Raw genomic sequence first — 22,074 nt, 5'->3', positions numbered from 1 at the left:
CTCTAAATACACCTCTGCTGTTTTCAACCAAGATCTCAGCGATCACTGCCTCATTGCCTGCATCCGTAATGGGTCAGCGGTCAAACGACCTCCACTCATCACTGTCAAACGCTCCCTGAAACACTTCAGCGAGCAAGCCTTTCTAATCGACCTGGCCCGGGTACCCTGGAAGGATATTAACCTCATCCCGTCAGTAGAGGATGCCTGGTCATTTTTTTTAAATGCCTTCCTCACCATCTTAAAAAAGCATGCCCCATTCAAGAAATTTAGAACCAGGAACAGATATAGCCCTTGGTTCTCTCCAGACCTGACTGCCCTTAACCAACACAAAAACATCCTGTGGCATTCTGCATTAGCATCGAACAGCCCCCGTGATATGCAACTTTTCAGGGAAGTTAGAAACCAATATACACAGGCAGTTAGAAAAGCCAAGGCTAGCTTTTTCAAGCAGAAATTTGCTTCCTGCAACACAAACTCAAAAAAGTTCTGGGACACTGTAAAGTCCATGGAGAATAAGAACACCTCCTCCCAGCTGCCCACTGCACTGAGGCTAGAAAACTCTATCACCACCGATAAATCCACTATAATTGAGTATTTTTCTACGGCTGGCCATGTTTTCGACCTGGCTACCCCTACCGCGGTCAATAGCGCTGCACCCCCCACAGCTACTCGTCCAAGCCTTCCCCATTTCTCCTTCTCCCAAATCCAGTCAGCTGATGTTCTGAAAGAGCCGCAAAATCTGTACCCCTACAAATCAGCCAGGCTAGACAATCTGGACCCTTTCTTTCTAAAATTATCTGCTGAAATTGTTGCAACCCCTATTACTAGCCTGTTCAAACTCTCTTTCGTGTCGTCTGAGATTCCCAAAGATTGGAAAGCAGCTGCTGTCATCCCCCTCTTCAAAGGGGGGGACACTCTTGACCCAAACTTCTACAGACCTATATCTGTCCTACCCTGCCTTTCTAAGGTCTTCGAAAGCCAAGTCAACAAACAGATTACCGACCATTTAGAATCCGACCGCACCTTCTCCGCTGTGCAATCTGGTTTCAGAGCTGGTCATGGGTGCACCTCAGCCACACTCAAGGTCCTAAACGATATCGTAACCGCCATCGATAAGAAACAATACTGTGCTGCCGTATTCATTGACCTGGCCAAGGCTTTCGACTCTGTCAATCACCACATCCTCATCGGCAGACTCAATAGCCTTGGTTTCTCAAATGATTGCCTCGCCTGGTTCACCAACTACTTCTCTGATAGAGTTCAATGTGTCAAATCGGATGGCCTGTTGTCTGGGCCTCTGGCAGTCTCTATTGGGGTGCCGCAGGGTTTAATTCTTGGACCAACTCTTTTCTCTGTATACATCAATGATATCGCTCTTGCTGCTGGTGAGTCTCTGATCCATCTCTATGCAGACGACACCATTCTGTATACATCTGGCCCTTCTTTGGACACTGTGTTAACAACCCTCCAGACGAGCTTCAATGCCATACAACTCTCCTTCCGTGGCCTCCAACTGCTCTTAAATACAAGTAAAACCAAATGCATGCTCTTCAACCAATCGCTGCCTGCACTTGCCCGCCTGTCCAGCATCACTACTCTGGACGGTTCTGACTTAGAATATGTGGACAACTGCAAATACCTAGGTGTCTGGTTAGACTGTAAACTCTCCTTGCAGACTCACATCAAACATCTCCAATCCAAAGTTAAATCTAGAATTGGCTTCCTATTTCTCAACAAAGCATCCTTCACTCATGCTGCCAAACATACCCTCAAATTCCACCATCCTACCGATCCTCGACTTCGGCGATGTCATTTACAAAATAGCCTCCAATACCCTACTCAATAAACTGGATGCAGTCTGTCACAGTGCCATCCGTTTTGTCACCAAAGCCCCATATACTACCCACCACTGCGACCTGTATGTTCTTGTTGGCTGGCCCTCGCTTCATACTCGTCGCCAAACCCACTGGCTCCAGGTCATCTACAAGACCCTGCTAGGTAAAGTCTCACCTTATCTCAGCTCACTGGTCACCATAGCAGCACCCACCTGTAGCACGCGCTCCAGCAGGTATATTTCTCTGGTCACCCCCAAAGCCAATTCCTCCTTTGGCCGTCTGTCCTTCCAGTTCTCTGCTGCCAATGACTGGAACGAACTACGGAAATCTCTGAAACTGGAAACACTTATCTCCCTCACTAGCTTTAAGCACCAGCTGTCAGAGCAGCTCTCTGATCACTGCACCTGTACATAGGCCATCTATAATTTAGCCCAAACAACTCCCTCTTCCCCTACTGTAGGTATTTATTTATTTTGCTCCTTTGCACCCCATTATTTCTATTTCTACTTTGCACTTTCTTCCACTACAAATCTACCATTCCAGTGTTTTACTTGCTATATTGTATTTACTTTGCCACCATGGCCTTTTTGCCTTTACCTCCCTTATCTCACCTCATTTGCTCACATTGTATATAGACTTATTTTTCTACTGTATTATTGACTGTATGTTTGTTTTACTCCATGTGTAACTCTGTTGTTGTATGTGTCGAACTGCTTTTCTTTATCTTGGCCAGGTCGCAATTGTAAATGAGAACTTGTTCTCAACTTGCCTACCTGGTTAAATAAAGGTGAAATAAAAAAATGGAGTAGGCCTATGTGTTCAAATCATTTTAGCTAAAAACTTTGTTTTTAGAGCTCACTTCTGAAAGTAATATTTTCCTATTTTACTCTGTAATTTTGTTAATATAGAGCAGGTCATTTTGTTTGACAAGAAACTTCTCAAAGGTCACTGGTCACCATCGCTGGTTAATCAATTCAAAACCCTTCTGGTTCATTACATCTGTTGTTTTGAGTGTGGAAACATGAACTTCCTGTTATTTTTGGAGAAACAAATTCTAAGAATATTCTAAAACGTCTCTCCCCATTTTTATTATGGTGGCTTCAAACAATGGGTGTTATTTTTGTAACCATGCTTTGAATTTCATCCCCCAGGACCGCCTCTTTCCCTCCCTCTCTCCGTCCAGAAACAGAACCAGCTTTGTTTTTGTAATGATCACTTAAATGACACTTCCAAAGCTCAAGGTCAGAGCGACTTCCCCTTTCGGTTTGATTGAAGTGGCACCTAGCCACGCTACTGTAGCTAATCAAAAGGATTTATGGAGTGCATCACTTTGGCCTGGAATAAGGGGTGTTTGTTGACACCCTCCTCCAGGTGTTTTGGACGTTTTTTACTCACTATTATTTTAGCTGATAGAAGGCAGCTGGGGAGACCTTCCACTTGTTTGGTTTTAAAGGGGTTGGCAGAATGCGCAAACCTATCCCGCTTATCCGGAAAGTCTGTGTGTAAGCTTCCATAATTACATTGATCTTGAGAGGGTTTTACGACCTGCTGACGCAGTCTATCACATTTCAACATGGCTCTTGTTAACGGCCCCGGTGTTTTGCATATTCCAAGTTCACGTACAACCGCGTGTGCTTCTCGGGTTTCCTGGTAATTGGGATTTTTCACATGTTCCTGAAGTAGAGGACCAGAAGGAGGGAGGATGGGACAGACAAGCAGACTAGGAGTGCGTTTTTGGGCCTCAGAGCGTTGCCAAATGGTTCCTCTCCTTGATTGAGTCAGAGAGACTGTCAGGCCAGAGGCGTGGACTACGAAAACCAGATGTTGACTTCCCACTACGTCTCCATAACCCTAAAAACGGATTGCAGTATAGTCCTAGTATTAGAAGCCTCGATAAAATGCTGTTTCGCAGCATTGTGTAGGGTGCTTTTGTGTTTTGTTTTCTCTTTAAATGCAGGATGCCAGGAAGTCATTATTAGGCCCCCTTATCCAAGGAAATGTATCGTGCCCCTGAGTTTCCACCCGATCTCATCTTTTGGTCTGGTTTGAGTGAACACAACAGCCTGGGACAAAACCCTAAATCTATCTTAGGCACTTATTTGGAATTTATGTGTGATTACTTACCATTAACTGCCTAATAAGTGCTTAGAAGGGTAACGGGAGGAGGATTTATGTCACAATAGAATGGGCGACGGGTACGACGTCTTAGGCCAACTTAAGATGGACGACCACAGTAAATGAAAGTGAGCAGTGAAGGATGGGTTGGATTGAGAACCTTTAGTCAAACACTGCCTCTGGCTGAGCTTCACAGCCCCCTGAGTCCCTAGAGGCAGCAGGTCATTGTTGTGTTCAAATATCCTGACCTTTAGTAATGAGAAGGCAGGTTAGAGGACGACCTGGAAGCGCTTTGTCTGCGTCTCCTGGGAACACAAACACCATCAGTATGCACAGGAACAGCTGCAGGGCGCTCCATGTCAATGAACACGTTGTGACACCTATTTGTAATTTCACTGCAAAGAAATTTGGGAACCCTTTTATGGGAGCCTTGCTGTGTGAAAAAAACAGATAGCTAAGTGTATGTGTTGTGGGAGTGGATAACTGGTAAATCAGTCACTCAAATTTTTGATATTAAACTTGAATCAAACAGTACACATAATGTAGGCCATGACCTAACATTGGCTTCCTAATAGTACATGTGTCATGGTTTGTTGATTGTTCTGGACGTGGTGGAAAAATGAACGCTGGGGCGGTTAAGCTGATAAGTCGTTTGCTTTTTGATGAGAGCTCCGGGTTTGGCAGAGATGTAGATTTGTGTGCCCTTTCTTCAGAATTCCTGTTAAAATGATGTTATGTCACCTGATAATGATATAGGCTAGTAGGCATTGTGAGACAAGAATGGTTCCCAGACCCAATATTTGCTTGTCTGGTAACTCTATTCATGTCTTTATCTTTACAGATAATCCATAGGCAACTTTGCTAATAGCTGTTCCGCCCACTAAAGAATAAAGGTGTGTGTGTGTGTGTGTGTGTGTGTGTGTGTGTGTGTGTGTGTGTGTGTGTGTGTGTGTGTGTGTGTGTGTGTGTGTGTGTGTGTGTGTGTGTGTGTGTGTGTGTGTGTGTGTGTGTGTGTGTGTGTGTGTGTGTGTGTTGGTCTCAAGGTATTTCAGTAGTTCACAGATTCAATACTGGGGATTTAGTTTTAGGGCTGATTTTACTCCAAAGGGTGTCCGCTACTCCCCCTTTTCATCCAGCCATTATTTGATTTGTTTAGAGGATTACTCAGTCTACTTTGGCTTTGGTGTTGCCTCTCCCCACTGTGCTTTCATCACTGCAGATTTCCCATGTTGATATCCCCATGTCATCCGATCCTATTTCTTCCTGTCCTAAAACCCAGTCCCATACGGTGTACAGTGTGAGTTTCAGAAGCAATTTCCATATCTAGCGTGAAATTGAACAGCTGAAATAAGGCGCAGCGCAGAGATGTTTCTTGGCAGCTCTCCAGGAAGGGCAGCGGTTGCTAATCTGCTTTCTGGGCTTTGCTTTTCCCCCTGTCCTTGGTTGTTAAGCACTTTAGGAAAATGCATCTTAAGTGCTCTTTCATGTGTTTTGTTATACTTATTGAGTTTAGCTTGCATGTAAATTCACAGTATGCTCAGAGCAAAAGTCAGCGAATGGAGGGGAGGAAGAGAAGTGCTAGAGTCATTCTTGGCATAGATCCTGGGAGATGTTCTCTCAAGGCTGCCTGCCTGCCTGGGTTTTTGCTCAGTATAGTTGATCCTATAGCAGAGGTTGCTTTGGCTTTTGGAGTTTTCTTGAAAGAAAAACTATTTTAACTTTGATCTAATACAATTGAGATAGACGTCCATGTTGAATAGAATAAGACAGTAAGCCAGCAGGAATCCAAATGTCTATGACTCATTACTCAAATGTAAAACAAAAATGGGAAAATGATCTTTGAAAGCAAAAAGGGGATTACTTTTTCCTCAATGGTAGTCCGTCTTTTCCACAAAAGCTTTCAGGAGTTGATATAGGCATAGGCCTACCTTTACTCAGTGGTGGAGGAGACCAAATACTGCGGCGTCTTCAAACTAAAAACAAGGAGAGTTTTGGAATCTATTCAGGCCATTGGAAACTCCAATGTAAGCAACGCTTATGATTTAGAAGTGAACAGTTTTCTCATGTCATTACTTGTTTTGAACCCCCACCACCTTCATTCTCCTTCAGCAGACTTTGTGATTTGTTATTTTTCTATATTCTTCTGTCCTCCTGGGGTTTTGTTGCCAAGGCAATGGTTGACAAATGCGGCTCTGGGATTTGTGAGGGTATGTATCGGTGGAATGCCTGTGTTAAACATGACCAGAGGATCCTATCAAACCCCGAGGCACAGGAATAAGGGAGACACACTGGTGTCTGAGGATGCCCTTCACTCAATGGAAATGATCCTGTGATAAACAGTCATTGCCCGAATTCCTCCCCTTGTGTTGTCATCGCAAAGGTAAATACTTTGGGTGATGGTTTTGTTGTCTAAATCAACAGGCTTTCTTGCTTAGCTTAAGAGGATCATTTCCCCGAATTGAGCTCAAATGTAAAGAACACTTGTTTTTTCCCGAACGCCCATTTACATCAAACTAAAATGTGTCTTCTCAGAAGAGGATTCATACACAGGACTCAGTGATTCCATGGTTTTGAACTTGCCCAGTGAATTGGAGTGACTCCTTTGGAAATGAGTGCTGACTGTGACTCAAGCCAAGCCTCATTGAAGTAATTGGCTTGCACCATGCTGGGACTGTGCCATTCAGTGACCAGGCAGGGGGAGATGGAAATAATTTGTGAGCAGGATGTATGTGAATTAATTGGGCCTGTGTTTAGGACTTCATCTAAATTAGTATGGAAGTGTTTTACCCTCAAATATCTTAGACACATTTTTGTACCAAAACAGCAGAGACCAACTTAGTTTTGCCGCACGAAACAACTGATGTTATACTGGAATTGTAAAGAAAATGTAGCCGACATAGAGCATTGTCTCTCCTACTACTCTTCAAAAATTGTTCAGCAAACTAGTGCATTTGTTGGTACTTTGGCTTGTCTTTTTGTGATGTAATAAATAAAGCCAGATGTTTTCCTTGTCAAATGCTAATGATGTTCCTTTCCCCTCCTAATACAGACCACATGGTCTATGTTGTAAATAGTAACATGCATAGAACATGCAGGCTACATATCTGGGAGACAGAAAAAAGCATGGAATGTAGAAGTGGTTTCCATAAAAAGTCAGGTTGAACAACTTAAAGATGCACTATGCAGAAATCGCTCCACCATTTCCTACTTGCTAAAATTCACCAAATAAAAATGTGATATACATTTTTTGTACTTTTTTTTTTCTTCACATTTTCAAACAGTCCATTTATATTTTCCAACGGGGCTATACATTTGGGTGAGGTTTTTTTCTCACCTGAGTAGCCTCGTTACACTGCCAAAAATAAAACTAAACCATGTTCAGCGAAATAACAACACAATGTCAAATACAGGTAGCCTAGTCAAATAATTAACATCCAATCACATTAACCGTTAATCTCTCGCAGGAATTCCACTAACGGTCCGTAGGTAGCCAAACGTAGCTGCTGATCATGTTGGTATCTGTACTGATGGCACAAAAGCCATGACAGGGAGACATAGTGGAGTGGTAACGCGCGTGCAAGCAGTTGCTCCCGATGCCACTTGGGTACACTGCAGCATCCACCGAGAGGCTCTTGCTGCAAAGGGAATGCCTGACAGCTTGAAATATGTTTTGGACACTACAGTGAAAATGGTTAAGTTTGTTAAAGCAAGGCCCCGGAACTCTCTTGTATTTTCTGCACTATGCAATGATATGGGCAGTGACCATGTAATGCTTTTACAACATACGCTGGTTATCAAGGGGCAAAGTATGACACGTTTTTTTGTATTGAGAGACGAGACTGGTGTTTTGCGGGTACTATTTAATGAAGCTGCCAGTTGAGGACTTGTGAGGCGTCTGTTTCTCAGACTAGACACTCTTAATGTACTTGTCCTCTTGCTCAGTTGTGCACCGGGCGGGGCCTAACACTCCTCTTTCTATTCTGGTTAGAGCCAGTTGCGCTGTTCTGTGAAGGGAGTAGTACACTGCGTTGTACGAGATCTTCAGTTTCTTGGCATTTTCTCGCATGGACTAGCCTTCATTTCTCAGAACAAGAATAGACTGACGAGTTTCTGAAGAAAGTTATTTGTTTCTGGCCATTTTGAGCCTGTAATCGAACCCACAAATGCTGATGCTCATGTACTCAACTAGTCTAAAGAAGGACAGTTTTATTGCTTCTTTAATCAGAACAATGGTTTTCAGCTGTGCTAACATAATTGCAAAAGGGTTTTCTAATCATCAATTAGCCTTTTAAAATGATATACTTGGATTAGCTAACACAACGTGCCATTGGAACACAGGAGTGATGGTTGCTGATAATGGGCCTATGCAGATATTCCATAAAAAATCTGCCGTTTCCAGCTACAGTAGTCATTTACAACATTAATAATGTCTACACTGTATTTCTGATCAATTTGATGTTATTTTATGGACAAAAAATGTGCTTTTCTTTCAAAAACAAGGACATTTCTAAGTGACCCCAAACTTTTGAACAGTACTATAGGTGAGAGTGGATTCTCGGCCCTCACTTGCATGAACACTAAATAAAGGCACAGACTGTGTGTGGAAAATGATTTAAGACTGAGACTCTCTCCAATACAACCCAACATTGCAGAGTTCTGTGCATCCTTTCAAGCACACCCTTCTCATTAATCTGTGGTGAGTTTTTCACAATTTTCAATAAAAAAATAAGATTTTATATGTAAGATGGTTAAATAAAGAGCAAAATGATTGATTATTATTATATTATTATTTGTGCCCTGGTCCTATAAGAGCTCTTTGTCACTTCCCACGCGCCGGGTTGTGACAAAAACTCTCACTCATTCTTATGTTTAATAAATGTATCATATAGTGTGTGTGTGGCAGGCTCGTGGCACAACATTTGAGAGTGCGCTGACCCTGGTGCTAGAGAGGGGTACGCAGCTGGAGGTTGAATGTTTGAAGGGGTTAGGGACTATGAAAAGTTTGGGAACCACTGGTGTAGAGAATCATTGTACCATCTAAACCACCGTAAAAGACGCAAAAACGGAACTTAAGAATGGGAAGCATAGAAATAGCGCACATAGACTTGTTTTAAATGAGAATGACAGATCTATAACACACTTTTCTATGTGAATTTGGTCAGGTTGCCCCAAAAAGTTACATATTGCAGCTTTAATTGATGTAGAATTGTGGTGAATGTAGACCTAGGCCTATGTCAGAGAGAAGTTCAGGTTTTGGACTGTTAGGTCTACTGTGTGAATTAAGTTGTTTAGAAAATAAGTTAAGTCATTAAGATCTTGAATTTATATTGAAGGAATGTCGAACAATTTGAGGATCTTGAAGACTGCACATTTTTGTCCATTATGGTAATGTCCCTGTGACTTAACGTTTTTACACCAATTTACAGCAAAAAACTAATCTGTCCACATTTCACTTCTTCACTGGCTACAGTTCTCTTGATCTTCTTGTGGCTATCTCAGCACACCTTGGTAATTGGTGATGTGGACCACATGTTGGCTTTCAATAGTGCTCTGTTCAGCCAGTGGCACCAGGACCTCTGGCACCAGGACCTCTCTTTCCCAGGCACATAGTTGTTGGCATCATCGTTAAGGGAGGGAGGGGGAGGAATAGCTTCCTCTCCTCCCCCTTCCTCCCTCCAAACCCCTCTTGGTAGAGCGTTGGTTGGATGGAAAGCTGGCCAGTGGGCAGGCTGTTTTGAAAGATGCTCCACAGCCCTGCTGCTGCCAGTGTCTGTAATCTTCACGTGACCTCCGTGACCTTATTAACTGGGCGAGAGTGGCAGGGCTGCTGTGACCCCTCCTCTTGGGGGTCAAGGTGGTTGAGGCGGGGAGCAGCTATTAGCTTGAGAGCGTCCTGAGGAGAGGCTCCTTTGAAACCCTCAGGAAACATGTCACGTTCTCCTTTCCTTTTCTCCTCCAATTAAAATGATTTTCCTCACTGGTGGTTTTTCAGGCCTGCGAGTTGGGAGTTGTTTTGAATCAGTATTTTTTGGGATGTTTTGTTGGGAATTTTCTTTTTCTGTTGAGTAGGTAGGCTATTTGAGGTCGATTTAGAACGTTTCTATCACAATTCTTTGGAATTGTCGAGGTAGGATGTTTTTGGTTTGTTGGAAAGGTATTTTATATGGGACTGATGGGTTGTTCTTCTTTATAAAGTCTGCTGCATACACTGGCTCAGCTCAGTGTTGGCTTTGTTTGGGGAGCCATAAAACATGTTGTGCCATCAAGTTCAAAAAGGAAGAAGTACAGTATATCACCATTGAGAGCCAGTTAGTCCATCATGATGAGATTGCCAGAGTGAAACTTCCATTAAGTTTTGCTTAGAGACCCTTACATTTCCCAACGGAAGAAAAAACTGTTCTGTTGTGGTTAATTTGGTATTTTTGTCTCTCTTACAGCTTACCCATTGTGAAGCTCTTTCCAATCTGAATTCATGAACAACATCAGTAGGTTGGAGAATATCACTCCCCTGGTAAGGCATTTTACTACATCTTTCTCTTTCCTCTTATACATGAAGCAAAACAATTTACTTTTCAACACTACGCATGTTTGACTGATAAACAGATATAGGTCTAAATCCTCGGAACCAAGTACATACTCAGTACTTTTTTCCTTGACATTTCAATTACTTTTAAAAGTTTTAATCCGTTAGTTAAAATAAACAAACTTGTGTTTACTAATAGTTAGCAGCACTTTGTCTTCAAAGACCTGTTGGATAATAATGATTCCAACTTTAATGTAATCAGACACTGAGTATATATTTTTCACAGTGAATACACTCTGCTTTCCATTGTACCCTCTCCCCCTTTCCCATTCCTCTCTGTCTGGCGTGCCCAGACAAGCTGTCAGTAAAAGTCAAACAAAGGTTTTTTTTTCTGCTCTTGCTACAACTGGGTCAGTGAGAAGCACAAGGTGAACATGTTTACCTGCAGCTCATGCAGGCGGCCCTGCTGAACCACTGAACCTGACTGACACACACGCACGCACGCACGCACGCACGCACGCACGCACGCACGCACCACACACACACACACAGCTACTCTCAGCTTAACATGTTGAAAAACATCCAGAGCCATGTCAAAAAGCCGACAACTGTTACATTTTGCGAGGGGTTTCCCAAGTTCATGTTGAAGACCAGACTGACCACTTTCCTTCTCTTTGACTGTCGCTTTGATTCATAAAGGTGTGTCTGTATGTTTTTGTGTTTGTGTGCGTGTGCGTGCCAGTGTGTGTGTGTTGCGGTCCAATATCTGTGCGTGTATGAAAGGTGGAGAGGAGCAGAATGGAACAGCTGGGTCTGCTATGTTGGCTTGTTTTGTAATGTCAGAGTCTGGTGTTGATTCAGAGCAAAGCTGCATGCTCTACACCTTTCCTGCACAGCTGCAATGATTCTGCTCTTAATAAGGCCCACTTATGTACCCAAGACAAAGCTGGAGGGGACGGGATGGGGGTTAAGGGGTTGGAGGTGGGGGTGGGGGTGTACGTTGGTGGGGGTTGCAGTGCAGCTAGCTAAGTAAAAATATGGCTGCTGCCTGCGAGGAAACCTAGCAGCTGTGTTGACCGTCTCGTCTGACTGCGAAGAAAGGCACTGATTATAAAGTGCAATATTCTGGCAAGGCCGCAGTCTCAGCGAGGAGCAGCTTTGATCATTTAGCATTGTAAACTGCTCCATCATCTAAGGCCTCAGGTAATACCCTGGTTTATTAGCTTATGAAGGGGTTGAAATCTTTATCTACAGTACTGGGCCCTCAAGCACTTTTGATGCCAGCGCTGAAGAATCTTTTTGGTAACGAGCTCAGTGTTTTCCTTATATTCAATTAGCAGCGGCGGGCCGCCAATGCTAAATTGCTATCGCCACTCAAAAAAAAAAATGTTTCAATGTATTTTTTATAATAATTTCTGGGATGGTAAAATGTTTTCAGTGTAAACTTAAATGACTAAAACCAGATGTAAACTATGTAAAAAGTTAAGGGAGCCTATATATTTTTTAAATAAGATAATCTTTGAGAACTAACAATCACCAAAATAGAAACTAGACAGTCAAGGAGAATCTGAAATTCCCAAATTCCAATGTCATGATTTTGTTATAGTGTTTGATTCACTCAGATAGCGTAAGAATACGGCATAATCCATTGCAAAATGTGTAGAATTGCAGGAAATTTTCTTTAAAACAGTGAACATTTGGCCTTGGCCTGTACAACTGTGGCCTTTACTCTTTGCCCCCCCCCCAAAAACAAATCCAAGGGGAAACACTGGAACTTTTGAGTAGTTTGTTTGTGCCCATTTGTGGCAGCTTGGGAGGAAGATATACTAGGTTATTTTAAAGTTTTTATTATCTGTCGATTTTGATACACATTCCTCAGTGCACTTGTTGATGAATGTATTGAGAAAGTATGAGATAGTTGCCAATTGTTAGTCGGCAAGATGACTTTGAGTAAATTGAGTCATGTGTGACCTTCATGAAGGGCCTTGGATGTTTCAGACAAATGGAGCCCTGAGGTAAACTGATAGTCTAGATACCAGATGGCCCACTACATGCTGCCAGAGCTGCTCCTCTCTGCTTTGACATGTTCAAACCCACAAAGCATACAACCTCTCTACCCGCTTCATGAATGATTCAACCCTAGCAGGAGATTTTTTACCTAATGCTCAAGTCACTGCTTATTTCTGGCAGTGATCCCATCTGTGTTGGACACCTCACCGCTGACTCCAGCATAGGCGGTGTAGTGAGTATATTTGTTCAGTAACGGATGCCCGAACTCTGAAACTCCCAGTCGGTCACTCTGATTGGAGTTTTCTTTTCCCTTATTGGGTTCCTTGCCGTCCGAGAGGTTTCATCAAAGGGCAGATGTAGGCTGTTCATAGCTAGGGCAGCACTCTTCCCTATAATTCATTTTGGCTGTTGTTTTGTCTCATCTTTGGTCTATTGTGTTGGCAGTTCTGCTGGTGGTCCCATGTAAACAACTCTGAAAGGGGTTCCCCTCTCCTCCTGTCTCTCTCTCTCAGAGAGCCTGTGCCTCTGGTTTTAATGGGCTAATTGAAGTTAGAGGATGCCTGGTCCTGATGTTGGGTGCCGGGAAGGACCAGCTCTGTGTCTCTGACCCCTCCAGTACAAAGGGACCTTCTCATCCTCCTCTCAGAAAGCTGGGAAGAGTAAATATTTAGCAGGCTGCACAACAATGGCTGGCCCAGAGAGAGAATGAGACTTTCACCAGAACTCATGGCTAAAGGGGCATTTGGCAGAGGGGGGGGACTAGTTGGCTATTTCTGGAGGAGGGTTTTTTGGGGGGAAAGGAATCTCTCAAGCTGAAGTCTCATTTATAGGGCGGGGTTTTCACCAGAACCCACAGCAGCCACTAAGGGGACTTTCTGTCTAAATATATATTTAAGATCTTTCACACTGTTTGAGCGATCAGACATCCTTTCTGTCAGCGCTCTCTCTCCTCTGTTTGGAAAACTCCATCTTTCTTTCTTCCGTTCTTTTACCCCCCTCTTTGACATTCTAACACTGACACAATTGTGTGTGTGTCTCTGTGTGTTTGTATTTGTCTTTTTTTAAAGTAAAGTTACCAGCCTTCCTTTAGACACACTCTGGATGTCCTTTCTCCCACCTCCCCCTCTTCTCTCCTATGTTAGATTAGTTGTTAAGTTGTAAACCTTTGTACACTAGGCCTACATCACAATTAATGCCAACAATGAAAACGGGGGTTCCGCTCTCTATAGGCTTCAGCCGGGTTCCATTGGAAAGACCTTAAAGCAGGTCTTTGTCTCCCGTGCGCCACCAGTGTGACTGACATGAACAGCCCAGAAGACTGCAGGCGACGTAGGGCTTAGTGTGCGAAGGTTGTTCCCTGGCCAGGAGGAGAGGGAGCAACCATGGGGCCCTATAATTCAGATCAACACAGTGATTTACTGTAACTCCTAAATCCTCATAATTTACTGCCATAATTACTCCTCCAAAGGTGTGAAGTTCTTCAACAAAACGCATTGTGCCGGGGTGAATGGGCCTGACCCCTCACTCCAACCGTTTCCACTCCGAGAATCATTCTGGCTGGCACGGTTACGGCTTAGCGCTCGCTGGCTGCCACAGCAGAGAGAGGTAGAGAAAGCCCAGTCCAGGGTCACTGAGCCTCTCAACACTGGGACAGCTCACTTCTACCTGACACAGAGTGGGGGAAAGTAGAAGGGACATTTTGCCATGGTGTAGATGGCAGTAAAAAGAAACTCTAGCAACCATTAAGAACACCCCCCCACACACCCCCACAGGGATGCTGGCCCATGTTGACTGCAAAGCTTCCCACAGTTGTGTTAAGTTGGCTGGATGTCCTTTGGGTGGTGGACCATTATTGATACACACAGGGAATCTGTTGAGCATGAAAAACCCAGCAGCATTGTAGTTCTTGACACAAACCAGTGCGCCTGGCACCTATTACCATAACCCCGTTCAAAGGCACTTAAATCTTTTGTCTTGCCCATTCACCCTCTGAATGGCACTCAAATATAATCCATTTCTCAAGGCTTAAAAATCCTTCTTTAACCTGTCTCCTCCATTCCGACTACACTGATTGAAGTGGATTTAACAGTGGACATCAATAAGGGATCATAGCTTTCACCTGGATTCACCTGGTCAGTCTATGTCGTGGAAAGAGCAGGTGTTCTTAATGTTTGTACACTCAGTGTATATAATTGCAGCACTGAACTTTAATGTTAGGTTGTTAATGATGGATTGCATCATGGAACAGAGGGCAAAGACCAGTCATCACTGGCTAGAATCCTCCAACACTCCTCTCCAAACAAACAATGTCTTTGTTAGAATTCATAACAATGAGTAGGAATCAACACAAAGGGAAATGAATGAAACAAACAAACAGACAGGATGATTATGGAAAATAACAGGCTGGCAATCTGTCTCTTTGTAGGGTTTTTAATTGGTGTGTTGTAATTAGTTCAGTTAAAGCTGTGTTGTTGGTCATGCTGCTCTAGCAGACTAATGGGCTGAGTATGGAGCTAAGTGGGTGCATGTCCACGGCTGTGCCAGCCAGTGGTTTATGAGCCACTCTCATTCACTTGTTCCTTAACACTCTCCCTGCTTGATTATGGATGTGTAGCCTTGGTGGTGTGTGTGTGTGTGTGTGTGTGTGTGTGTGTGTGTGTGTGTGTGTGTGTGTGTGTGTGTGTGTGTGTGTGTGTGTGTGTGTGTGTGTGTGTGTGTGTGTGTGTGTGTGTGCATGCGACACGAACCCGTGGGGGAGGTTTATGAAAGGAAAAAAGCTTCTCCAATGCCGTTTGGGGAGGCATGTTGACCCAAAGCATGATGTAATTCAATAAGCCTGTCACTATCATTTTCCCACTTCTTTTAATGGGCAGGAGTTTAATCCAGGTTCTGTAGCAGGCAGGTCCCCATAATTTTCTCTGGGCGAGGAGTTTTTCCTGCTCCATCCATTTTACTGTCATATTTCACTGTTTATAAATATTTATGCACATAACAGCTAATAAAGTCAGGTCTGACTAGGAACTGGACGGCTTTCCAGTTTTAATTTTGAAGATATTATATAATGCTGGTGGAGACGCCAAAAAGCTGTATCCACCCTTTTTTAATAATAATAATAACAGCTTGTTTTCTCATGTAAAATGAAAATGACAAACAGACCTTCACCCCTATAAGTATGCATATACATACTCTCTTACATACACAAACATACCCTCATATGTCCATGTCTGCTCCGTACCCTGATGTCCTGAAGTGGGTGGATGGATGGGCCGGGGCATTCTATACAAACACAGGGAGTTGTGAGGAGACACCTGTAGCTCTCAAGTCTCTTTCTCCTCGGCTCCTGGTACAGTATCAGTGTCCTTTTGATGTACGATTTGTTATTGGTTTTGGGGCCCGGGGCAGCAACGTTTCAAATGTGTTAAGTGGATCGGCTGTCAGAAAGTTCCACAGCCATTCTTTGTGAGTGATTCTTTTAGTATTATTTGTTTTTACTTTACGGATAGGGACTTTGAGATTAGCCCCCCCCCTTTCCCCACACTGCCCCCCCTTCCCAGCGCACCTCTTCTATCACAGTGAAAAGACACACACACCCCATCCTCCACACCCGCAGTATCAGGGCCACATGTGAATGTGACAGACAGGAGTACACATATGTGAGTATTTATAGTCTACATTTGTCAAAGAGCACATTTATCATGTGGCCCGCTGGTGTCAGTGCTGCGTTCTCATGTCTCTCTCCCTCTGCTGGTACTCAGCGCGACACCCAGCACCTGCACACCTGACACACACACACATTTTGCCTTACATTGATAAATGCACCCCTCACCACAGAAATCACTCTTGAGAACTCGCAATCTATCCAGTCTGGTCCAGGAGAACTCGATGGGCCTAACTTTTCTACAGTCATTTTGTTGTTTGGTCTTAAGATTGTACAGGGAAGAATTTGAAAGGTTTGCTCCATCAAACTTGCGACCCTAGCCATTCACGACATATGGCAGGGATAAGCCTTAAAGAGAGAGAAGTGTTGTGCCTTCAGGGCTGAAGTGATTTTTATTTGGAACCACTTAAGATATTCACCTGTGTATTTTTTTTACATTTATTTAACCTTTATTTAACTAGTCACTTAAGAACAAATTCTTATTTACAATGACAGCCTACCCCGGCCAAACCCGGACGATGCTGGGCCAATTGTGCGCCGCCCTATGGGACTCCCAATCACGGCTGGATGTGATACAGCCTGGATTCGAACCAGGGACTGTTGCACTGAGATGCTATGCCTTAGACCACTGTGCCACTTGAGAGCCCTGAAATTGCTTAATTTGGCAAGAATGGTAAATAACCTCTTGGGCCTTTTAACCAATCATAAAGTGCACAGAGCCGTCTTAGCGTGCCCATAAAAGCATAATTACACCAGTCCAAGACCAGCTTTTTACATTGGTTGCCATTCTTTACTAAACCCTCGTAACGACGTATAGCTGGTTAGCTGCCAGTAGCTAGCTGAATGCCATTACTCAGTCATTCTGGGAAAGGTTAATGCACTGTTCTGTACTGGTCTTGAGGTGTATAGAGTAGTATTACTTAGCTGTGAACAGATCTAATAACTGGGCCTGCACTTACCGTGTAAAAACAAGGTGGGAAAGGAACGAGGTGGGAAAGGAAGAGAGATGTGAAAATCTTATTGTGTTAAAATGTCGACGCTTTTCCATTTTTTTTCAGTTCTGGAGGAGCAGCTGCAGAGGCCTAAGCCCCGTCTCAGTGGTTTACCCCCTCCGTAGGGAGTATGACAGAGTCCAAATGCCAGCTCTGCCCCAACCCTCCTAAAAACAGAGAGACCCATTAGTAAGGCTAATACACACACACACACGCTCTAGCCCTCCCAAACCAGAGTCTCATTAGTGAGGCGAATTCACCCCAACCCCGTCAGAAAGTCTGCTTGTCCTTGGGCCGCTGAGTGAGATGACACAGGATGAAGTCATTCCATTTATGTTGGCACAGAGACCGGGCTGATGCCAGGCCTGCCAAGAGTTCTTGGACACGTCTCACGATGGTGAGAGGGACAGGAACCAAAAGGTTTGTGTCGCAGTACATTGGACCCACGTCCAGCATTGCCTTTGTAAAGCCTGTGTTGAAAACCCCACTGAAATAAGACAGGTGGTGACGTTGAAGAATGCATGACGATGAAAGTTGGGAAAGGTTCCTGTTCATGTCTCCACTCCTAAAGCAACTTTTTTTACATTATTATTTTTGGATAATGTGTGTACCTTATTATCCATAATTTCATTCATTTTGCGCTCTCCCAGTATTTCTGAATGACAGTATTATGTCAGTGGTGTGTGATCTCACACCTAGACTGTTTTGCCACAGAAAATGTAGCGTCATGATTTTTCCTCTCTGTCCGGCACTGTGTGATATACCAACCGTGGAATCAGAGGGTCCCAGAGAAATTTGACATCCCCGTCCCAAAAGGTAGCCATCGGAGGCTGGATTTTGACAGACATCCCCCCCACCCCCTTTCCTTCCCAACAGAGGCCGGAGAGGAGAGGAGAGGAGCTGCCCTGTCCTGTGTTTGTAGAGCAGGGGCTAGGGGGAAGTTTGACTCTGGAAAGCTTTGGCTGTGTTTGGGCAATTCATCAAAGGCTCAGCCGACCTGATGAACAAACGCTAAATTTGGGCTCCTCAAAGAGTCTCTTTCCATTACCCCCACAGGCCAACACCAGCCTCCTCCTTTTCCTTCCCCGTCGGCTCGGCTGGACTGCCCTGTCTGTCTCAGCCCTTCGTTAGCATCTCAGCAAGCCCAAGATCAAACAACAACTCCTTCCTTCCACTGTCACTCTCCTCTAGTGTCTGTAGTGCCAGCCTCAGTTTGTTAGTGCTGTGAGAGCCCCCTTCTCTGAGAGGCTAGACAGGGATTAAAACTGTCATTGACCAGAGGAGGAACTATACCACGTGTCTCTTCTGGCACTGAACGTGTTTTTATGGATCAAAAAGGTGCTTAGGTGGTGGGTGTGGCATGGGCCGTGGCAGGGGCGTGGCAATGAGCATTTTCATTTTAAGCCAATTTTCTGCAATACTACAAATTTCTCCATGGAGCTGAGATGTATTGTTTTCAGTTTTAAAGCTAATTTCCTGCAATTCTACACATTTTGCCATGCAGCTGAGAGAAAATGTTGCAGTTTTAAAGCTAATTTCCTGCGAATCTACATATTATTTTTTATTTTTTAATTTTTTTAATGTATTTTATTTTATTGAATATCCGAAACATACAATATACTTGCAGTGAAGCCGCTAAACTACTACACCATACCAGTCATCCAACAGACTCCCATTAAGAGCGACACACAGAATCATCCAGGGTCAATGCCCTGTTCAAGGGCACGTTGACAGATCTCCCACCAGGCCAAAAAACGTGAACCCGAACCCTCCAAGATCCCCCCACAGTTCCCCAATAGCTGTCCCTCAATCATTCGAGACCCCTCCCACAGTCCCCCCCCCCCCACAAGAAGAAAAATTAAAATTAAAAATACAATTAATTCCATTCCCCACCCCCAAAAACCCTCCCAATGCACCAACAACCAAGAGAATGAACTAAAGAGAAAAAAATAAAAAGACAGAAGAAAACAGCAAACAACAATGCAACATTTTTTTAAATAATAAAACATTTAAAACAAAGGACATCAAGGACAACTCATCATCATAACAGCAATGCCAACTGTATATGTTTGTGTGCATGTCTGGCACTATTACATGTATGTGTGAGTTCTTGTATGTTTATTTGAATGAGAGTGTGTATATATGCATGTGTACAAACACCTGCACGGCATCAGCCTCAGGCAAACCGGCATTAGTGGTAAAAAAAACTGCCCCTCAGTGTCATTCAAACGTACTATTTAAGTTTTATTTTGACTTTATTTTTTTAATTTTATCTTTGACCATCATTCTATCTCCCGCACAGCAACTCCACTCCCACTTGTCTCCAATTCCACATCCCAACCCTCAGCTTCCCTCAGCCCATCCCATCTATCTCTGCTGGCCACCCACTTCGGGTTTCTACGCAACACATATCTTTCAACTATGCTGTGATGTTTAACGTACAATTTCAATCTATCTAATCGAATAGAATCCACAGATTGCGAGTTGAAGATAAATACTTTTACTAAGAGTATTAGTAATTGACTGACCCGGTCTCTCCAGATCTCCTAACAGTACTATTTCTGGGGTCAATTTTAGATCAATGCTATGCATTTTCAGCCATTCCTGAGCCTGAGACCAGAAACAGGCTACCTGAGGGCAATACCAAAATAAATTGTCTATTGATTCTGTATCCTCACAACACAATCTGCAGAGCTTCAATGATTTTATGCCCCAAATATTCAACATTTTGTTGGTGGCAAGAATTCTATATAATAATTTTAGCTGAAAAGCACCAAGTCTTGCGTTGTTTTATATATCAACTCATACACCCTGTACCATGGAATTGGTACATCAAAAATCTCTTCCCAACTATTTTGCAATCTGTATGGCACAGTTGTCAACATCCTGGTCCTCAAATTAAACTGGTATACTTTCCTATTTATGCTATTTTTATTCCTCCATCAGTTTTAATCCTTTATATTGGGCAGACAGACCAGTTCCCTACCTCCTCCCGCTGCCACCCGCCTCCTCTATTTTTGGGGTAATGCTGTAATCAATTGGTTGTACTCTTGGATTGAGCAGATCTTCCCGTACAAGTCTGATAACTCCATGAAGGACATAACTCTACTATGCCAATTTACAATATCATTTAAGAACAAAATCCCCTTTTCAAACATCTTTCCCATAAGTACAGGTATTTTATCAACCAGCACATTTGAGTTCAGCCATAATATTTGTTCTATCTTTTCAGGGAAAAATTGTAGCCAGCTCTGCAATGCTTGTTTGAAAAAGAGAGATACTTTGAAAAAAGTATAATTTTCAATGAATCGAAAATGAGACATGGCAATCTGCACAAAGGCAAAAAGGCCATTTTTAAACAATGGATGAGCTTTTCTTACTATCTACTTGAGAACCATTTAGGGTTCAAGTACAACTTTTGAATAAGTGAAGCTTTTAGAGGTTTAGTGCTTTTATATTTAATAATCTCAACCCACCCAATTCATATTCATTATATAGATAGGCACGTTTTATTTTGTCTGGTTTAGCGTCCCAGATAAAGCTAAATATTTTTTGCTCATATGATTTGAAAAACGAATCATCAGGAGTAGGCAGCGCCATAAGTAAGTGAATAAACTGAGATATGACTAAGGAGTTAATCAGGGCAATTTTTCCATAAATAGACAGGTATTTACCTCTCCATGGTTGCAGGATCTTGTCTATTTTTACAAGTTTTCTATTGAAATTCATTATGGAGAGCTTATTTATATATTTTGTCATATGAATACCAAGTATGTCTACTTCACCATCAGCCTGTTTTATAGGTAAACTGCAGGGTAATGTAAAAGTTTTTTAAAGATCCAATACGTAATATTGTACACTTATCATAATTATGTTTTAATCCAGAGAGTACGGAAAAGTTATCAAGATCTTCAATGAGACATTGCGGACTTAATATAAAACTTGAGTCATCGGCATACATGGACACCTTTGTTTTTAAGCCTTGGATTTCTAATCCTCTAATGTCCATATTCTGCCATGGAGCTGAGAGCTGAGATTTTTTCATTTTTTATTTAATATTCTGCCATGGATAATGCTGTTTTGCTCAAACATAATATCAAAATGGATACTGCTAAATTGATTGTTTTGTGAATTTTCAATTCTCCCTGACTGTCTAGCTGAATATTATTATAATAGTTTTTTTTACACAACACTTAGGTGGCCCGCCCAAGAATTACAATGGCAGAAAAATCCCTGCACTTGAGGAGAAGAGGAAGAAAAGGGATAGAGGTGGAGAGAGAGAGAAAGCCGAGGGTGCACTGCCGCTGTATGTGAAAGGAGGACAAAGGCCCAGTCCAAAGCCCTGACACCATGTGAAATCCTTTGTAAAAACAACTGTAATTAGAAGGCAGAGCCTGCTTTTGTGCCAAAGGGCTTTGTGAGGGTGGTACTGGTGGGTTGGGAGGTTACTTCCCAGTCCAAGGCTGGAGTAAGGCTGAAGAACAACCCTCTGTTAATTGGGTTCTAAGAATCCTTTCCCCTTGTCTTCTGAAACATACACATCTAGGTTTTTTTTTTGGTGTGTGTTCTGGGATTGTCAAAGATATGGCCTAGCAATTCATTGTGCCCCAAAATAAGTTTGTTCTTGATCATCACGATAATAGGCCTATTCCATCCTTAGAGGACTTGAAAGGAAAGAACAAACCATTTATCAGCAAATGACAAAAATGTCACTCTTCTATCAGTCTGTCAAAGTGAGTATAGAACAGGTGCTTGTGATCTCATCTACACCTCCAAGCTGCCCATCAACACCTCTCAGAGGAATGTAGATTAGCATTACGGCCATCCAGCTACACCACCCCGGTATCTCTTTAATTTCAAGGTTTCTCCAGCCTTTTTTCATGTTTATCTTCTCTTCTGGGACATGAAGCAGGTCATATGGCTACAGCATGTAGCTGGTTG

General features: G+C 43.0%; 1 protein-coding gene across 2 annotated transcripts in view; it reads left to right on the top strand.

Moving 5' to 3' along the window:
- Positions 1-22,074, top strand: part of LOC106607884 (protein dispatched homolog 1) — a 75,555-nt gene that overhangs the window by 18,124 nt on the left and 35,357 nt on the right. For both annotated transcript variants that reach the window (XM_014205349.3, XM_014205350.3), the window contains exon 3: positions 10,388-10,461. The gene's annotated coding sequence lies outside the window, so the exon portion shown is untranslated. The remainder of the gene's footprint in view (positions 1-10,387; positions 10,462-22,074) is intronic.

Source organism: Salmo salar, chromosome 06 (genome assembly GCF_965601325.2).
Source record: "Salmo salar chromosome 06, fSalSal1, whole genome shotgun sequence".
In the NCBI taxonomy this organism is placed as follows: Eukaryota; Metazoa; Chordata; class Actinopteri; order Salmoniformes; family Salmonidae; genus Salmo; species Salmo salar.
The sequence above is the reverse complement of the archived record's forward strand: the minus strand, read 5'-3'. Positions and strand labels throughout refer to the sequence as shown.